Source organism: Bacillus rossius, chromosome 1 (genome assembly GCF_032445375.1).
Source record: "Bacillus rossius redtenbacheri isolate Brsri chromosome 1, Brsri_v3, whole genome shotgun sequence".
In the NCBI taxonomy this organism is placed as follows: domain Eukaryota; kingdom Metazoa; phylum Arthropoda; class Insecta; order Phasmatodea; family Bacillidae; genus Bacillus; species Bacillus rossius.
Window position 1 is genome coordinate 5,890,486 of NC_086330.1, and position 17,878 is coordinate 5,908,363.

The following is a 17,878-nucleotide window of genomic DNA, read 5'->3' on the forward strand; positions in this document are numbered from 1 at the left end:
GGGCCAATAAAAGTGACCGAATACTTGAGCAGTATTGTTTTAGGCAGCGACCTCCCTGGAGGACCGCTACTACCCCCAACCCCTCTGGTAGGTAGCGACCTCTCTGAAGGACCGCTCCTACCCCTTCCCTCCTCTGGTAGGCAGCGACCTCTCTGAAGGACCGCTCCTACCCCTTCCCTCCTCTGGTAGGCAGCGACCTCTCTGCAGGACCGCTCCTACCCCTTCCCTCCTCCGGTAGGCAGCGACCTCTCTGCAGGACCGCTCCTACCTCTCCCTTCTATTGGGCAGCGACCCCTGCTCGGGGACCGCTCCCGCTCCTCCCTGTGCCCCTCCCAGCAGCCCGGGACAAGTCATGTTATATATATATATATATATATATATATATATATATATATATATATACAGTGTTGTTAAGAGTACTCGGAAAAAGTAATTAGGCTCAATTACAATTACTGTGGTGTTAATGTAACTAATTACAAGTAAAAATTACTTTATATAGAAGTAATCAGTAAAATTACAGTTACAATTAGAATTACTTTTCGCTACCATTTTAAAACTGACCTACGATTCAATTATTTTACACTTTGTTACATTAATAAACATACATACATATATGTTTTGTTAAAAAAATGATTTCATGTAATGATAAAATTTATTAACTTTAATTAAATGAATAATATTTTAGTACAAACTTGCTTGAATAAAATCAAAAGACTTTATACAAGTAGCTACCTGTAATAAAAGTAACACTCTTTAAATTCTGGAATTGACCTTACGAAACAATTGCATTTTAAAGTTCTCATCAGATAGATTCCCTCTCTTTATGGCAAAAACATCTTTACCAACACTAAAAAGACGCTCAACGGGAGCACTTGACGGTATCGATGTGTTAAATTTTAAAAATGCATATTTTAGGATAGGGTAATGTTGGAGACACTGCAAGTCACTATAGATCTTCATTTTTGATCATAGATGTTGTGCATACGATCGTAGCACTACAAGCGTAAAATTATAAACTTTACTAATACAAAAGTGTATGATCTTCTTGTTCTTAATTGTATTCATTATACGTTCCGAGAATAAAAGTAACGGCAAGTAAATAGAAAGTATCGATTACCTTAATGTATCGATTACAATTGATGTTATGTATTCCGATTACAAGTACGAATTACATTTTTAAAATGTAATTCGTTACAAGTATAAATTACTTGAAAAGTAATCGTTACAAGTAATCCGATTACTTGTATTTCGTTACTTAACAACACTGTATATATATATATATATATATATATATATATATATATATAAAAGTACTGGGTCTTTATGCTCTTGCATGAAGTTTAACTCAGCCTCAGAGCAAATGATGATTGCCCTGTTTTCCTCTCCAAGTTTCTGTGTAAGTAAAATTTCACGAGGTAAAAACTAAACCAAAGTATCCTGTATCTTTACGTCGATTCGTTTCCACCGGGGATTTGGCTATGTATGTGGATATTGTTTTAATCACTGTTATTTGAACTTTAGCACGGACTTCACACGTCCTTATTTTCGTAAGTAGACCATAAAACGTATGTTATCAGCTGTTTACTTACCATCTGTGACGAATCAGACATCTGGGTAAGGCCCTACACATCTGTTCGCGACCTCACTGTCTCACTCACATCGTTAGCATTATTCATTTTTATGTAATTATTATAATTTAAAAGGTAAATATAAAAGATTTTCTTATTATAAAATAATGCAAGTGTTTTCTATTTCGTTACGAATTTTGTCATCATAAATTCATTACTGTCTGCTAATTTAAAATAACTAAATTTTAATAATATTACATAATAATAAATTTAAATAATATATAATAATAAATTTAAGTAATATATAATATTAAATCTAAATAATAATATATAATAATAAATTTAAATTATAAAATAATTAAATTTAAGTATTATTTTAGGTATTTGTTTCATGGTTTCATATCAAAGATAATTCTTTGTGTAACCTGGGCTGGTTGATGAATATGATTAAAGCTATGACTCCTACATTCTCAGTTTTTAAATATTTCTTTAAAAATAATTGGTTGTCTGCAAAGTCGGTTTACGGACGATAGTTTAACGTGACAACATCATAACAAAACATTGATGAAATGATTGCATACTTTTATGAATTAAATTTAATTTTTTTTATTGAATTATCACTATTTTGTATGGATACAAAGAAGGAGTGAAATGAAATCTACAATTTAATTGATAAATTTACTTTTATTTGCACTCATTAATTCAAATATGTTTATTACTTTAACGAAGAGATTATTTTAACTATAACTTTTATACATGTTTGCTATTTAACTTCTTCCAATCTGTGTTATTCTGTTAAGGATAGGACGATGATAGGAAAAGTAGGAAACGAATGGGAGTGTTTCATGTTTAATGTGCCTCGAAAAAATCAAATCGATGGTTGTTCCAATCGAGTGGAAGAGAGATAGATGCGGCGCAAGCGTACAATGGGCGTAACGGGACCATGTGCGTAACGGGACATTTTTCGTGCGTGCAGCCGGCGTTCATCGATTTATTAGACGTCACGTCAAAAATTATAGTTTGCATTATAATTATAATAACACCACGGGTGAGAATAAGATTTAAAAGTTTGTTTTTTTTGTCAGTAACATGTATGCACAGCTCCGAGTCCTGCCGTGTCATTTACAAACCGCTCAACATTTATTAAAAGTTATTTATTCCGAATAGCATTTATGAGGCATTGCACTTGTCCATACAACTTACATTCCGTGGTTTCGTCTATAACGTGTAGGCTACGTTTAGGACAGCGAAAAAGGTTACAATTGTTGTTTTTACGGACGTTTTTAGGTATGAAAAATTCTTCTCACATAATTTGTAAATGGTATAGGGAGGTGCATGCAAGTGGTGGATCCAGCGGTTCCCTCTAGGATTTCAGAATAGCCAGAGAAAAAAAGTCTTAAAATTACTAAATTTGTATTTAATCTACTCACACTACACATAACATCCAACCACCAGATTTTATGATTCTACAAGAAATTCATTAATTATATAATTATATTAAAATATTTTATTGGTTTCAAAAACAATCATTTTTGTCGGCAATATTAATGTAGCAGAAAACTGGTTTTTCGGGGGGGGGGGGGGCACTTGCCCCTGGTGGCCCCCCCCCCCCTTGATTCCGCCACTGGTGCATGCATCCTTTATTTTTAATATTCCACGATAAAATTAAACGGTCACGGCTAATCGGCAGTGCAGTAGGGCGTGCGTCGAGCGAGCCAATGTCGCCCTTAAGGCCCTGTCACACCGCCACATATTTGTCTCCAATATTTGATAATAGAGTTGGACAGGAAGTACTGTACGGAAAATGGCTTCCAATTTTCTCCATTTGGACAGATAACCTCAAATATTTTTAAATCATGTCTCACTATCGAAGTTTTTTTTGGTCTGAGCTATCCCAAACCTTTTAATTTTTTTTTCTCAAATTTGAAATTAAATAATGCATCACAGTGCTGGACCACTTTTTTGAACTTATTATTATGCTTGTGCATATTTTTTTAATTTTTTGGACATGAAAAAATTTAAATCACAATAATATTCGTTACATAATGAGAAAAAAAATTGTAGAGATTTTTAAAGTTATAGAAACATAATTTAATTTTTACAATACAAAATTTTCGCAAATGACATTTATATCAACATTGATTTAGTTATTTCACTTTTTTAACCTCTTTAATCGGCCATGTCCTCTTCGCTATTTTAAGGAATCATTGAGTGGAAACCTATGTTATTTCCGTTTTCGCTAGGCACGATTTTAATTGGCCGATCGCATCCAACATCCAACTTATTTTATAACATGTTCTATATTCAAAATATTTTATGGAAACTCAAGTCATCCAACTTGTCAAATGAACATGGCTGCGCCAGTGATATTTTCGGTGACGTCAGCTATGAAAAAAAATTTACGTACTGTATTATTATTACATTAAGTTTATACTTATTAAATAATATATTATACTTTTAGTAGCTTTTTACAAATTTTAAAGAAACATATTTTGCAATATTAGAAAATATAACTTAATGGAAACAAATTCCATGAAATTCGTCGTTCAAATAAAGATGCGTATCTTGACACAGAAAATATTACAGTACTTTTACGACAATGATTTAAAACATTTTGTCTGAATAGCTGCGATAGTTTAATTTGTTAAACAACACACATTACAAATATGCATACAGAATAAGTCTAAATTCGACCAACAAGCTTCGGCTGTATGTTCATTACGACAAAAATCTATACGACTTGTGGTCTCTGGTATGCATACGTCTCTTTAAAGTTAGAGATGAACAACAGTTTTATTGGAAATAATAGTGAAAGCGTTTAAGATGGAACAATTCTGTCGCTGTAGCAAAATTATTTCATTGAAATAATTGGGGTAATATAATTTATTTTTCTCCCCCCATATTTTTGTAGCTTGTTACTACTCACAATTATTTCAATGAATTCATTTTTTTACAGCGAAAAAATTTTTCGGTGGTTGTAAAAACTGCATTCAATTAAACACATTCAAGATGATAAGTGTTCCACCTTAAATACTTTCTCTATTATTTAGAATAAAAACGTTGTTCAGCCTCCAACTTCTAAGACATATGTATACCATCCTTGCACAATTATCCATCGCATCGCATGTCAGTCGCCGTCCGTCCGTCAAGAAGCCGTGTGATCAACAATGGTCCACACGTCCCTTAAATTATTTTTCTACTTGGCCGCTGCCAACTATTGTGAAGGCTTAAATTATTGAGGAAATTTCTCTTGTTATGCTTTACCAGTTGGACGATCATGTAGCCTTACTGTTAAGCACTTATAAATGATCAAACACTAACATACTTATAAAAATTTATTTTCGAGTTACCGTGCATTATTAGTTACTTTTGTGTCTCAGATACATTTTTGTTACAAATATCAAACTCAAAAAGTGTTCTACGGCAAGTTAAAAACATATTTTAGCTAATAAAAAACCTGAAAATAATAATATTTTAAAATAAATATAATGCCTTTCAGACATTTTTGAGGTTATGATTCCATCCGTCCGTCCGTTGAACGTTAAAGCTGGGCAATGTTTTGACGGACGGACGGATGAAATTTTTCAGGCCATCTGATTGGCTGAAGCTGAAGGTCGTGTGATTGACGAACGGAAGAGACGGATCATTGTGAGACAAGCTTATAAGTTGTTTTGTCGTGATGAACTGGCAGCCAAAGACTGGATGTGTTTCAAATGCGATACTTTGACTTGTTTCCGACCGCAGAGAGAGCCTAGCCGCGCAGTTTTCTGGGAAGTTGGGGAACCAGACACGGAACTACCGCCGCAGACGTGTCAGCGCGGGGGCCGGAAGTACGTCAGCTGCTGACGTCACTAGACCCTTCCGTGTGCGGCGCTCTGCGGCGCTGCGGCGCTGCGGTGCCATCTACATCCATCAGCGAGACTACCTCCGAGTGGAGCTACCGCGGTGCTAACCAGATCGGTCAACCCGTCTGCAATGAGCGTGGATCCTAATGACTGCGAGAAACAATGACGAAATGTTTCTTTTTTGACGTGACAACGTCTAATAAATCGATGAACGCCGGCTGCACGCACGAAAAAGTGTACCGTAACGCACCTTGTCCCGTTACGCTCATCGTACGCTTGCGCCGCATCTATCTCTCTTCCACTCGATTGGAACAACCATCGATTTGACTTTTTCAAGGCACATTAAACTTGAAACACTCCCATTCGTTTCCTACTTTTCCTATCATCGTCCTATCCTTAACAGAATAACACAGATTGGAAGAAGTTAAATAGCAAACGTGTAAAAAAGTTATAGTTAAAATAATCTCTTCGTTAAAGTATAAACATATTTGAATGAATGAGTGCAAATAAAAGTAAATTTTATCAATTAAATTGTAGATTCCATTTCACTCCTTTTTTGTATCTATATCAAATAGTGATAATTCAATAAAATTGATTCAATTTTATTCATAAAAGTATGCAATCATTTCATCAATATTTTTTTGACGTCACGTTAAACTATCGTCTGTAAACCGACTTTACAGACAAGAGACAACCAATTTTTTTTAACCATAATCCTATTGCACACCGTAACGTGTAAGTTAGCGAACATCGAACATGTCATTATCACTGATAATTCCGGAAGATAAAATGTAGTTTGATCTTCAGTACTGTTTTTATTAATTAGAAAACCCTTTCGATCACCTGGAATTTTTGAAGTTATACTTCTTAAGCCGCGTTATGAAAATATCATGAGAACGATTTTTTTATTTTACGATGAGCGCAGCATGGAACAAAAATTGACAGGATGAAAAAATGGCTACATACATGTAAAAATTATATATGTGATTTTAAGTTACATACATTATTGATTGGTATTGTATACTGGTCCTTAAATTAAAAAATATATATATTTGTGGTGAATATTAGTGATTTAAACTATGTTCATAAAATTTTCAAGTGTATTTATATAAGTGAGGTTACGTGTAATTTATTTGCATTATAATAATAAATCATTACATTATTATCTTTAATATATTTAAAACTAATAAATTAAAATATTCATTCAGCGAAATATATTGATTTTCAATATAAATTAAAATTTATCTCGAAAATTTTACAAAACTAAATTATTATTATTATTATTATTATTATTATTATTATACTCGTGTTTATATTAAGTATTACTGAATACTGAGTATTTATTTAAATTTTATAATTTGATTGGATTTATATTTACAACCGTATTTGTAATATCACTCCAGGCCTTTTATTATTTTATTTCTATTAATTATTTGCATGCAAATTATTTAAAGTTAGTTTTTGATTACGCTAAATAAGTATAACTTCTGTGCTTATATCAGTACACGCGCCCATTTTTTTTTATTATTGAAACATTATGATCACTAGATATAATGTATATTACATTTTTTTAATGTGTGTATATTAAGAGGTATCTGTCGATTATTCTGTAAAGGATCTCACGTAGTTTTAACGTTTATTTTATATCGCACGCAAGTTCAAACGTGGATGGATGGCGAAAGGAAGAACTCGGTTGTTGCTGGAAGCTGGAGTCACATAGCATTATTATCTTTGAAAGATTTGTGCAATGGGAGTGCATGACTTGATGTAGGCTTTTGGACATACACCATTGCTATGCTCATGTATGTCTGTAGAAGAAAGCTACAAAAAACACAAAAAATGACAAAAACACTAATTAAGCAAATATTTTTGTGCTGTCATCATTCGTGGGTTGTTTGTTTTTTTTTTCGTTCTCTTCTGTTTTTGGAAAACTATTGTGTTTTTTCGTCTTTTCGTTTTGCTGTGTTTTTGTCTCGTTTCAACTGTTGTGCTGAATTTTTTGGGTTCGGTATTTTTTTGCTGTCATCATTTGTGGGTTTTTTTTTCTTCGTTTTGTTAGTCCATTTTTCTTTGTTTTTCTTTGTTTGTTGACCATATTCCTGTTGTGGAGTTTATATACTGACAACAGCAATTTTTTGCTTAATTGGTGTTTTTGTCATTTGTGTTTTTTGTAGTTTTCTTCTACAGAAATACATGTGCTTAGTTAGCAATGGCGTATGTCCAAAAGCCTACATCAAGTCACTAGCTGTAAGCTGGGGCTCGCTGATCCACCGAGGCCGGCAGTTCCAGAGATAGCGCCACCAGTCGCATTCCTGTGCAGTCACTGCATTGCCGAGTGTTCGAAGGACGCTTCTTCTTTTTTTTTTTTCGCGCGCGAAACCACAGAATGTGCTCGCACTCCTCTTTTTTTTCGCAAGAACATTAAACAATTCGAGAAGACAACTTCCAAAAAAAAAATTATCACCTCCACCTCCCAGCCTTCCAGCTGAACATTTACGAAGATATAGTCTATCCACAATTATAAAATATTTAATTTTTTTTATTTCAATATTTGTTGATTTTTCTAAGATCATAAAATAGTGTCTTTTGAAAGTATTATTAGAGTTGTATACATTCTAAAAGAAGATAAAAAAATGTATAAATTCTGAACTACAATTACCTATATTTTGTATATTTCTGAGGTTTTGTTTGCTAAACTCGTTCGTGAAATCTTTCAGTGACGTTCACATACACTTTTGTTTCTCTCCTAATTAATACGTAATTATGGTTGGTGACGTGTTTCTTGAACAGATAAGATAAAACTATGTTGTAAACATTGGCGGATGTTGTGTACGTAGTTCGAATGAAATGGCAGCAAAAATTTCATATCCGGTAACTCTGGTAAATCTTATTTAAATCCATCACTAAACGAGGAGAAAAATATTGAGTTTTGTAAACTAACTTCGCTCTGAGCCTTAGACTTGAGTATACAATTTCTTATGTACCTATGTTTTTTTTTCTTCTCTCTTTCTTACTATTGAGATGTAAAAGTACTCTGTAATATTTAGTTGTAGTGGTTGTACAGTATGTTTGTATATATGTATATATTTGTATTAATTGACTTGTTCTATATACCGGAGTCCTTACCTCCATATGGGATCTACAGATCAAAAACTGAATAAATAAATAAATATTTGTTACGGTTCGTCGCGCGGTTGGAGAACCACGTGTCCACGACATCACGACATGGCGATGTTTGTCGTCGCACCGCGTCCTTGTCTCGCCTGTCGCGCTGTTGGCACAGAGCAAGGAACACAAAGTGTCACAACTCAATGCTATAAGCTATAACTGACGCTCTTATTTTCTTTGAAAATCAGCCAACTCTGCTGTATTTAGAGGCAACCTAACAACCTAAAAGTCGTTAAAAGTAAATATAGGCTACCTTGATATTTTTTTGACGTGACAACGTCTAATAAATCGATGAACGCCGGCTGCACGCACGAAAAAGTGTCCCGTAACGCACATTGTCCCGTAACGCACATTGTCCCGTCACGCTCATTGTACGCTTGCGCCACATCTATCTCTCTTCCACCTTTGAATATATATACTGTATAGAAGTCGCGAGTGGATAGGATTTACTCTACGTTTTTCAGAAGTGTATGATGAGCAGCTTGGGAACTTCACCGCTGCAGTGCGCTGTCGTAACGCCCTGTATCGTCTTAGTTGTTATTTACACGTTAGAGCGCAGCGCTGTCGCCCGCTGTCATTCCCCGCACGCTCCACCCATCATTCACTGCAGCTCAATGTCGTTCAAGAGGAGGGGGAAGGGGTGTTTGAAGAGTTCGACACTTGTTCGCTAGGGACCACCACAAGTCGATGCCCTATAGATGGTGGCGATTGCGGCGGTGAATTAACCAACTACCTCAAAACCGTATTAGAAATTTTAACCTGGGCTGGCGACTTCTATACAGTATATATATTCAAAGCTTCCACTCGATAGGAACAACCATCGATTTGACTTTTTCGAGGCACATTAAACTTAAAACACTCCCATTCGTTTATTTTTCCTATCATCGTCCTATAAAAGTTATAGTTAAAATAATCTCTTCGTTAAAGTAATAAACATATTTGAATTAGTGAGTGCAAATAAAAGTAAATTTATCAATTAAGTTGTATATTTAATTTCACTCCTTCTTTGTATCCAATCAAAATAGTGATAGTTCAATAAAAATAATTCAATTAATTTTAATAAAAGTATGCAATCAATTCATTAATGTTTTGTTATGACGTTGTCACGTTAAACTATCGTCCGTAAACCGACTTTACAGACAACCAATTTTTTTTTGTAGTAGTTCGTTGCTGGAAATTTCACCATAAATGTTTAAGATTATCTTTTTTGAAATACGGAACCAAAAAATTAGGTTAAAATGCTTTATCTTTTGTTTAAAAAAATTAAAACTGCATAACCGAAAAGTATGAGTGTAGAGAACCAAAACCTAAGTTTCAATTGCACAAAAAAAAAAACACGCCTGCACGTGTGCACATGTACACTACCACTATAATTCAACATTGTCAAAAATTAGTTCCAAAGTATAATATTTTGCCATAATACGGCATTCCATAAATTCGTAACTAAGAATGTTTGTCAAATTACTTTTTTTTTTATCTAAGTTATTATGTTTAAGAAATGTCTGTATTTTCTTTATATTTAAAACTTAATTTTTGATGTTGGCATTCCTCGACCGCACAGATTTTTTAGTGGCTATATTCGGCCTGTTCAGTTGCGTCCCCCCCCCCCCCCCCCCCGATTCACGTCAAAAGTATAAAAGTTGATCAGTGATTGATATAAATATGAAATCATGACCTGGAATGGGAGGCACATCCTCGAGAACAGCCGCGGTGCTTGTCTGCAGGGCAGTGCACCGCAGGAGTGTTGCACAGTGTTAACAAGATGGCGGGCAGACGTGACGCCCTCGGCGGTCAGCGCACCGCCGCACTCTAACCGGGCGCTAATTAGTGGCGAACGGCGGGCCTCAGGCCGCCAGCTGAGTGACGCGGCAGGCGTCTTTGGCGGCGTTGTATTTTTCACGTGATAAACTCTTATAAATCGATGAACGCCGGCTGCACGCACGAAAAAGCATGACTCATTGTCACGTTCCGCCTGAGCCGAGCGTGCAAGAACCGCGCAACCACCGTGCGAGAAAATCTTCTATAATATCAAACAGGTTAAGGCGGTTTTTTTTTTTAACTAATTGTTCGTGATTATATTCAAACAAATTATTTAAATTAAATTTGCAAAAACTGTAAATAATATTTGAAAATTAAAAAGTATGAAATTTTTCATCAATGTTTACTTATGACGTTATCACGTAAAATTATCGTCCGTAAACCGACTTTACAGACAACCCCCCTTTTTTTCAATTGTAGGCTATAACTTTCAGGAAATGAAAAATATATACAACGCATACTTTTTGCATAATTAGCTGCCAAAGGTACATTTTTAACGTTTTTGGGTTGTACAAATAAGGAGAATTTAATTTAATGCAGAACTGAAACTTTTTAGGTTTAAGTGCAATGCCACTGGCTACTTCAAGAAATGGTTTGAATTTCTTTCAGAAAAAATTAATTAATTTTACCTGGCATTTCAAAATTTTCAAATTTGTTAAGATTGTGACAGCCAAGAAACATGAAATCAGTTTTTGTGATAGATTTGAAAACCATATCATGAAGTAGCCAGTGACATTGCAGTTAAACCTAAAAAGTTTCAGTTCTGCAATACAATAAATTCTCCTTATTTGTACAACCCAAAAACGTTAAAAACGTAAGTTTGGCAGCTATTTATGCAAAAAGTATGCACTGTAGGCTATATATTTTTTTGATTTCGTGAAAGTTATACAATTGAAAAAGTCTACAAGTTTGTCTGTAATTACTGTAAATATTACATCTTGACCTGAAATAGAAGGTACCCCCTTAACTCTCTGTTGGGAAAATAGGGCTTAGACACCACCCCCTCCCCCCTCCAACCACGGTAAGGTTCAGACGCTGCCCATAAGCCTCGGGCACAAGTAAAATTCAATGTACAGAACTGTATCCGTAGCCTTAAACTTCTGAGAACGATGTATAAAATAATACGAAAAAAAGTATTTTAATAGTATTATAAAATTGTTTTTCCTATACCGGCTACGAATTTAAAGTCTAATTTTCACTTTCGTCTAATTGTTGGAGGGCTTCCACAGAGCCGTAATAAAAATCTAGCCCCATTGACTCTCGAACAATGAGTATTATTCTAGCCTCGAAACATGTCTTAGTAGTTATATTTTCATTTATCCATGTAGTTAGGAATTGTCAGTAGACGGCAATCTGTGACGTAGTTGTCACTTTTTTTTTCCTCGCCATCGAAGTTTTGCCCGCGCCCAAAACATCGCGTAGTTGGTGCCTCACCACGTCTGATGATAGTTGGTCAGTAAAAACATGAGTTAGAATCTGCGTCGTCAAACACGGGTCACTTTCATGAAATTCAGTAATTTAAAACTGTTTCCGAAAGGAAAACACTAAACCACAACCACTGTTTTAAGCGTCTAACCAACATGGCGCAGACCATGAGACGGAAAGGAAAAAAAACATTCACCCAGTTACCACGTAATCATGCAGAAATAGCATTGATCGTTAGTCACTATTTGCAGATGATTGCCATGGTATATTTTAAAGGCATGAAATACGTGAGAAATGTAATATCTCGAAAATTTACTTGCCAAATATAAACAGTTCCCAAATTCCCACTAAAATGCCAACCTGATCTGCTCTCATTGGTTGTTGCGCCATAAATAAAAGTAGATTCATTTCCTATCTCTGCGCGCGACCTCTTTACCACGCACACGACCGTATTAAGTGTGGTCGAGAATCAGTAGGTTCTAAAACATAGCGCTCAAATATAAGTGCACAGCCCATGTTATGTTTCCACCTTAATAAATCACACAAAACTTGGAGGGTCGCGATTGTCTTTTGTCAGTGCGACGTCTAAACGTGGGAAGCCTACTTTTCACAGACGAGAGAGCCAAAACCCGAGTTCATGTTTTTTCCCGTAACTTTAATGTAGTTATCCTAACCAAATCAACCGTCCACAATGTTTTAAAGTATTTATAATGTAGCTAACCTAACCTAATTGACCATTAGTACCCTTTTATCAACACCGCCATATTTATTTACAATGAACAAAAAAAAACCGAAGATGCACGATCGGGCGTTTGGCTCTCTTCTGTGAAAAGAAGGGTTTCCCTCTAAACGTAGCCCATTGGAGGGTTTGCAAAGCGAGTGACCTTGGGTAGAGACCGGGGAACAACTTATGACTACAGAAGAGCTGGCACATTCAAGGACGTAACGGGATCTTTCGCCATCACTCCAGCGAAGCAGACGTACCTACACGTGATTGCAGTCTACCTTGCTACCCCGTGCCTCTACGCATCAACTCGCCCAATTACCGCCGTTCATCTGGCCTTGCTTCAGTTACATTTCGCACAAGTATTGCGCAAGAAAAATTGGAGTAAAAAAAGCGGGTTGTCTGTGAAGTCGGTTTACGGACGATAATTTTACGTGATAACGTCATAAGAAAACATTGATGAAAAATTGCATACTTTTTAATTTTCAAATATTATTTATAATTTTTGCAAATTTTATTTAAATAATTTGTTTAAATATAATCACGAACAATTAGTTAAAAAGCCCGCCTTAACCTGTTTGATATTATAGAAGATTTTCTCGCACGGTGGTTGGCCGGTTCTTGCACGCTCGGCTCATGCGGAACGTGAAAATTTTTCGTGCGTGCAGCCGGCGTTCATCGATTTATAAGACGTTATCACGTCAAAAAGTAAAGTCTTATGTTTATCAGCTGTACCTTTTATAGACTTAATACATCTTTTTTGTTTAGTCTCGATGTCAGTGGCAGCTTAAGTACTGTCTGTGTGGCTTATCTTATCTTTTATCTCGTACCTAATTGGCGGTAGGTCTACTTATGTGCTTATAACAAAAAAAATCAGGTTAATGTTGAACTCATAAATCATTATAGTAAGAGAAATTATGTCACTGTGAAGATATGCCTGCTTTATGTGAAGTCCAGCAGCTGGCACGATGGGAATTATGCGGGGTTCAAGACTAGATGGCGTCTTGAACCAATAGGGACGAGAATTAATACTGAAAATTTCATGCAGCAAGATAGTTTATAAAACGCTGTGATATCCTTTTGCTCTTCCACCAAACTAATGGTTGTTTGCAGGTGAATCAGTAAGTGGCACTGGTAAGGGGGTGCCTCCCATTTCAGGTCAAGATTTTATATTTACAGTAATATTACAGATAAACTTGTAGACTTGTTTAACTTTCACAAAATGAAACATTTATATAGCGCATACTTTTTGCATAATTAGCTGCCAAAGTTACATTTTTAACGTTTTGGGGTTGTACAAATAAGGAGAATTAAATTTATTCAAAAAATAAAACTTTTTAGGTTTAACTGCAATGCCACTGGCTATTTCAAGAAATTGTTTGAATTTCTTTCAGAAAATATTAATTTATTTTACCTGGCATTTCAAAATTCTCAAATTTGTTACGATTTTGACAGCCAAGAAACATGAAATGAGTTTTTGTGATAGAAATGCAAATCATATCATGAAGTAGCCAGTGGCATTGCAACCTAAAAAGTTTCAGTTCTGCAATAAATTAAATTATCCTTGTTTGTACAACCTAAAACGGTTAAAACTGTAACTTTGGCAGCTAATTATGCAAAAAGTATGCGCTGTATATATATTTCATTTAGTGAAAGTTAAACAATTGAAAAAGTCTAAAAGTTGATAAGTGATTAATAGGGGGAGGCATTTTTCGCGAAAAGATTTGAACACTTATTAGACTGCAACTATAAGTTTACCCGCACCTGTGGTTTCTTCCTTGTGATTGGCGGTCGTCTGCGAGAGAAGTCATTGACATATTTGACCGAGCCAATCAGGACGCGTTAACTTCCTCATTGAATCACTGTGATTGGTGTTGTTACAATCGATATGTACCTGGGAGAAACTCACCCAATCACGAAACACAGACGGTGCTATAGTGTTTTAACTTTCATATGGTCTGGAAATCTTTTCGCGAAATCTGCATGCCCCTAGCTGATTAATATAAATATAAAATCATGACTTGAAATGGGAGACATGCCCTTAAGGCCTAATTGTTTACAAACTGCGCGAGCAACGCAACAGCGTAAAGCGCAACACGTAACTAACGCAAAACGCAATAGCAATAGATCCTCGCGCGCTGATAAAAGGATGCGAGTCGCGCAGTGTCGCCAACAATGCAACTTGGAACATTAACCTTTTGTGTTTATATTAAGGAATTGTGAAATCATAGATAGAGACCTGTAAAATTCGCGGATTCATTTCGCGATAGGATAGAGTCCAAATACTTTTGACATTATTTTTCTTCAGTGATTGGGCCACAGTTTATCTGAAGGACTCTGGGCCAATGAAAAATCTTTAACAGAAGAATTAGCGAATCACGATCATTCCAGTCAAAAAGGTGTTACGAGTCGGTAACCAATCAGCAGATGTAATTTGCACGAGTGCGTAGAGGATCATGGAGTCTATCCTTTAGGGATTTGAAATCGCGAATTTTACAGGTCTCTAATCATAGATAACTTAAACTTAATCATTTTTGATGTGTAACATCTCAGCTCTCGGTATACGGCATTTGGTAGGAGTAATTTCGTGAATATGGAACGGAAGTCGAATGGAACGGAAATGCGTAACCACAGTGCTGCGATCTGTGGATGCCCGACGAATCTCTAAACAATGGCGTACCCGTGTTATTCATCCGTATATACTGATTTCGCGAACATCGCAGAATTTATACCGCGCATAGATATTGTAAATACACTTTATAATAGTACGACTATTTTTTTTAATACTTTATTACAATTTTTAGTCATAAAAATAATTATTTACAGTTTAAAAAATACGTAAAAATGCTGCATTACAATTTTGACAATCCTTAGTTTAAAATGAAGTGTAGACATAGCGAAGCGTTCATAATAATGTAGAGACACAACAAAAATTTAGCATATATTCGACACCATGTTGAATAAAAGAATTACGTGCTGAAATTTTTACTGTTAAATCTTAAATGTTGAATCAGCTCAATAAGGTTTAAGTTTGTTTTTAGGAAGTATTAACAGACTGATTTCAGTAGTTCAAGCAAAAACAAATATAAGAAAACATATACTTAGTGTTATAATAAAGGTTTTAAAATAATTCTGGTTAGTATTTTATTTTTAAGAATTCTGCGTTAAACTTCGTGTCGGAGTTTCGCAGTACAAGTATATTTGCAACATGAGAACACGTGAATGTGCTCGTTACCGAGGTTACATGTTGCACATCTCTGGCGAGTAATAGAGAGACTAGCTCACTTATTTTTCTTCTTTCAATAAGTAGAGAGCATTCCACAGAGCAAAAAAAAAGTATGGTCTCAACACTAGACAACTTTATTATCGATAGTATAGTCGAAACCATGCATGACACGGAGGTAGAGACCGGAAAAATTCGCGAAATCATTTCGCGATAGGCTAAAATACAAATAGTTATACCTCAGTGCTGCCTCTGCTATTGGCTCACAACTCACCTGGATGACTCTGGGCCAATTAGAAACACCCGGCCAAAGCTGTATCGAATCACAGGCTGCTACGTTGGGACGTCTCACAAGACAGCAGCCAATGAGTGGGTGACATTTGACCGAGTGTACGTAGAACTATGGAGTTCATCCTACAGGTCATTGAACCCGCGAATTTGTCCGGTCCCTAATGATTGGAGATGGTGATTCATCGCTAAAGAGTTCTGTGCCAAGACGGTTTTCGCGCTCAAGGTTGGACGAAATGTTTTTTTTAAACCCGGGGTTGTTGTTCTCGGGCGACTCACAGACGCTGGCAGTAGTCCTAGTCTGGCACAGTGAAGAGGCGCGAGCTCTGCACGTGATTCCCTGCGGGTCTGTTCGCCGCGCCAGCTCCCAGCACGCCAGCCCGAACGACCCCGGCACTTCTCAGGCACAGTTCTGCTCTATGGAGCTTGGCTTCACTCCTAACAGAAGCGTCGCTGGCCGAGTGCCGTTCCCCCTCTCCGCATACTTTATACATAGAGACCTGAAAAATTCGCGGATTCAATTCGTGAAATGCTACAATTCAAATTATTATACCTCAGTGCTGCTTCTTCCATTGGTTCACTGTTCATCTGGAGTAATGAGGGCCAATTAGAGACCCTCACTCGTAGAAGCGTCGAATCACAGGCTGCCCAGTGGAGACGACTCACAAGTCAACAGCCAATGAACAGTTTGCATTTGGCCGAGTGTGTAGAGGATAGTGGAGTCTATCCTGGTGGTAATTGAACCCGCGAATTTTTCCGGTCTCTATTTATACATAGAGACCGGAAAAATTCGCGAATTCATTTCGCGATAAGCTAAAATATAAATAGTTATACCTCAATGCTGCCTCTGCTATTGGCTCACAACTCACCTGGATGACTCTGGGCCAATGAGAAACACCCAACCAAAGCTGTATCGAATCACAGGCTGCTACGTTGGGACGTCTCACAAGACAGAAGCCAATGAGTGGGTGACATTTGACCGAATGTACGTAGAACTACGGAGTTCATCCTACAGGTCATTGAACCCGCGAATTTTTTTTGTCTCTATTTATACACTACAGAGTTTTATATCCACGTACGTTTAGTGACAAAACAGTTCAGTGACAGGTGCATGGGATTTTTTTTGACGTGATGTCTTATAAATCGATGAAAGCCGGCTGCACGCAAAAAAAGGAATGACTATTGTCACGTTCCGACTGAGCCGAGCGTGCAAGAACCGGCCAACCACCGTTAAACAGTATTCAATTTTTCATCAATGTTTTCTTATGACGTTATCACGTAAAATTATCGTCCGTGAACAGACTTTACAGACAAACACCCCCCCCCCCCCTGTTTTAAGTTATACTTGTTTAGGCCCGTTACGAAAAAATGATGAGAATGAATTTTTACGATGCGCGCGGAGAATGCAACAAAAATTGACAGAATGAAAAGAAAAAAAGGCTACATGCAAATAAAAATTATGTATGTACTTTCAAATCAATAACTTTACTGATCGATATTGTATATTGGTTCCTTATAATAGAGAAAACATTTATTTATTGTGAATATTAATGATATAAATTGTGTTTATAAACATTTTCAAGTATTTTATATACGTGAAGTTATGTTCCCGTATGTATAAAGATGCCAGGTTGCTTGCAAGCTTCCATTGTCGCTGTATATATTTTTTTTGCAATATAAATTATTATATATTTAATAAAAAAATTAAATTAATAAATTAGAATAAACAGTCACCATATTTATTGATTTACATTAATTAGTACTTAAAATTTACCTCGAATATTTTACTAAATAAATAATATTAGTTTCATAGATATGT

The 17,878-nt window shown here is 36.0% G+C and overlaps 1 protein-coding gene across 3 annotated transcripts in view; it reads right to left on the minus strand.

The window, feature by feature from the left end:
* LOC134531520 (glycerophosphocholine phosphodiesterase GPCPD1) overlaps window positions 1-17,878 on the minus strand; it is a 93,519-nt gene that overhangs the window by 55,474 nt on the left and 20,167 nt on the right. The window contains exon 1 of one of the 3 annotated variants that reach the window (XM_063367257.1): window positions 8,594-8,693. The exons of the other annotated variants lie outside the window; for them this stretch is intronic. The gene's annotated coding sequence lies outside the window, so the exon portion shown is untranslated. Of the gene's footprint in view, window positions 1-8,593; window positions 8,694-17,878 lie in introns of those variants that run through there. 3 annotated transcript variants of the gene reach the window in all.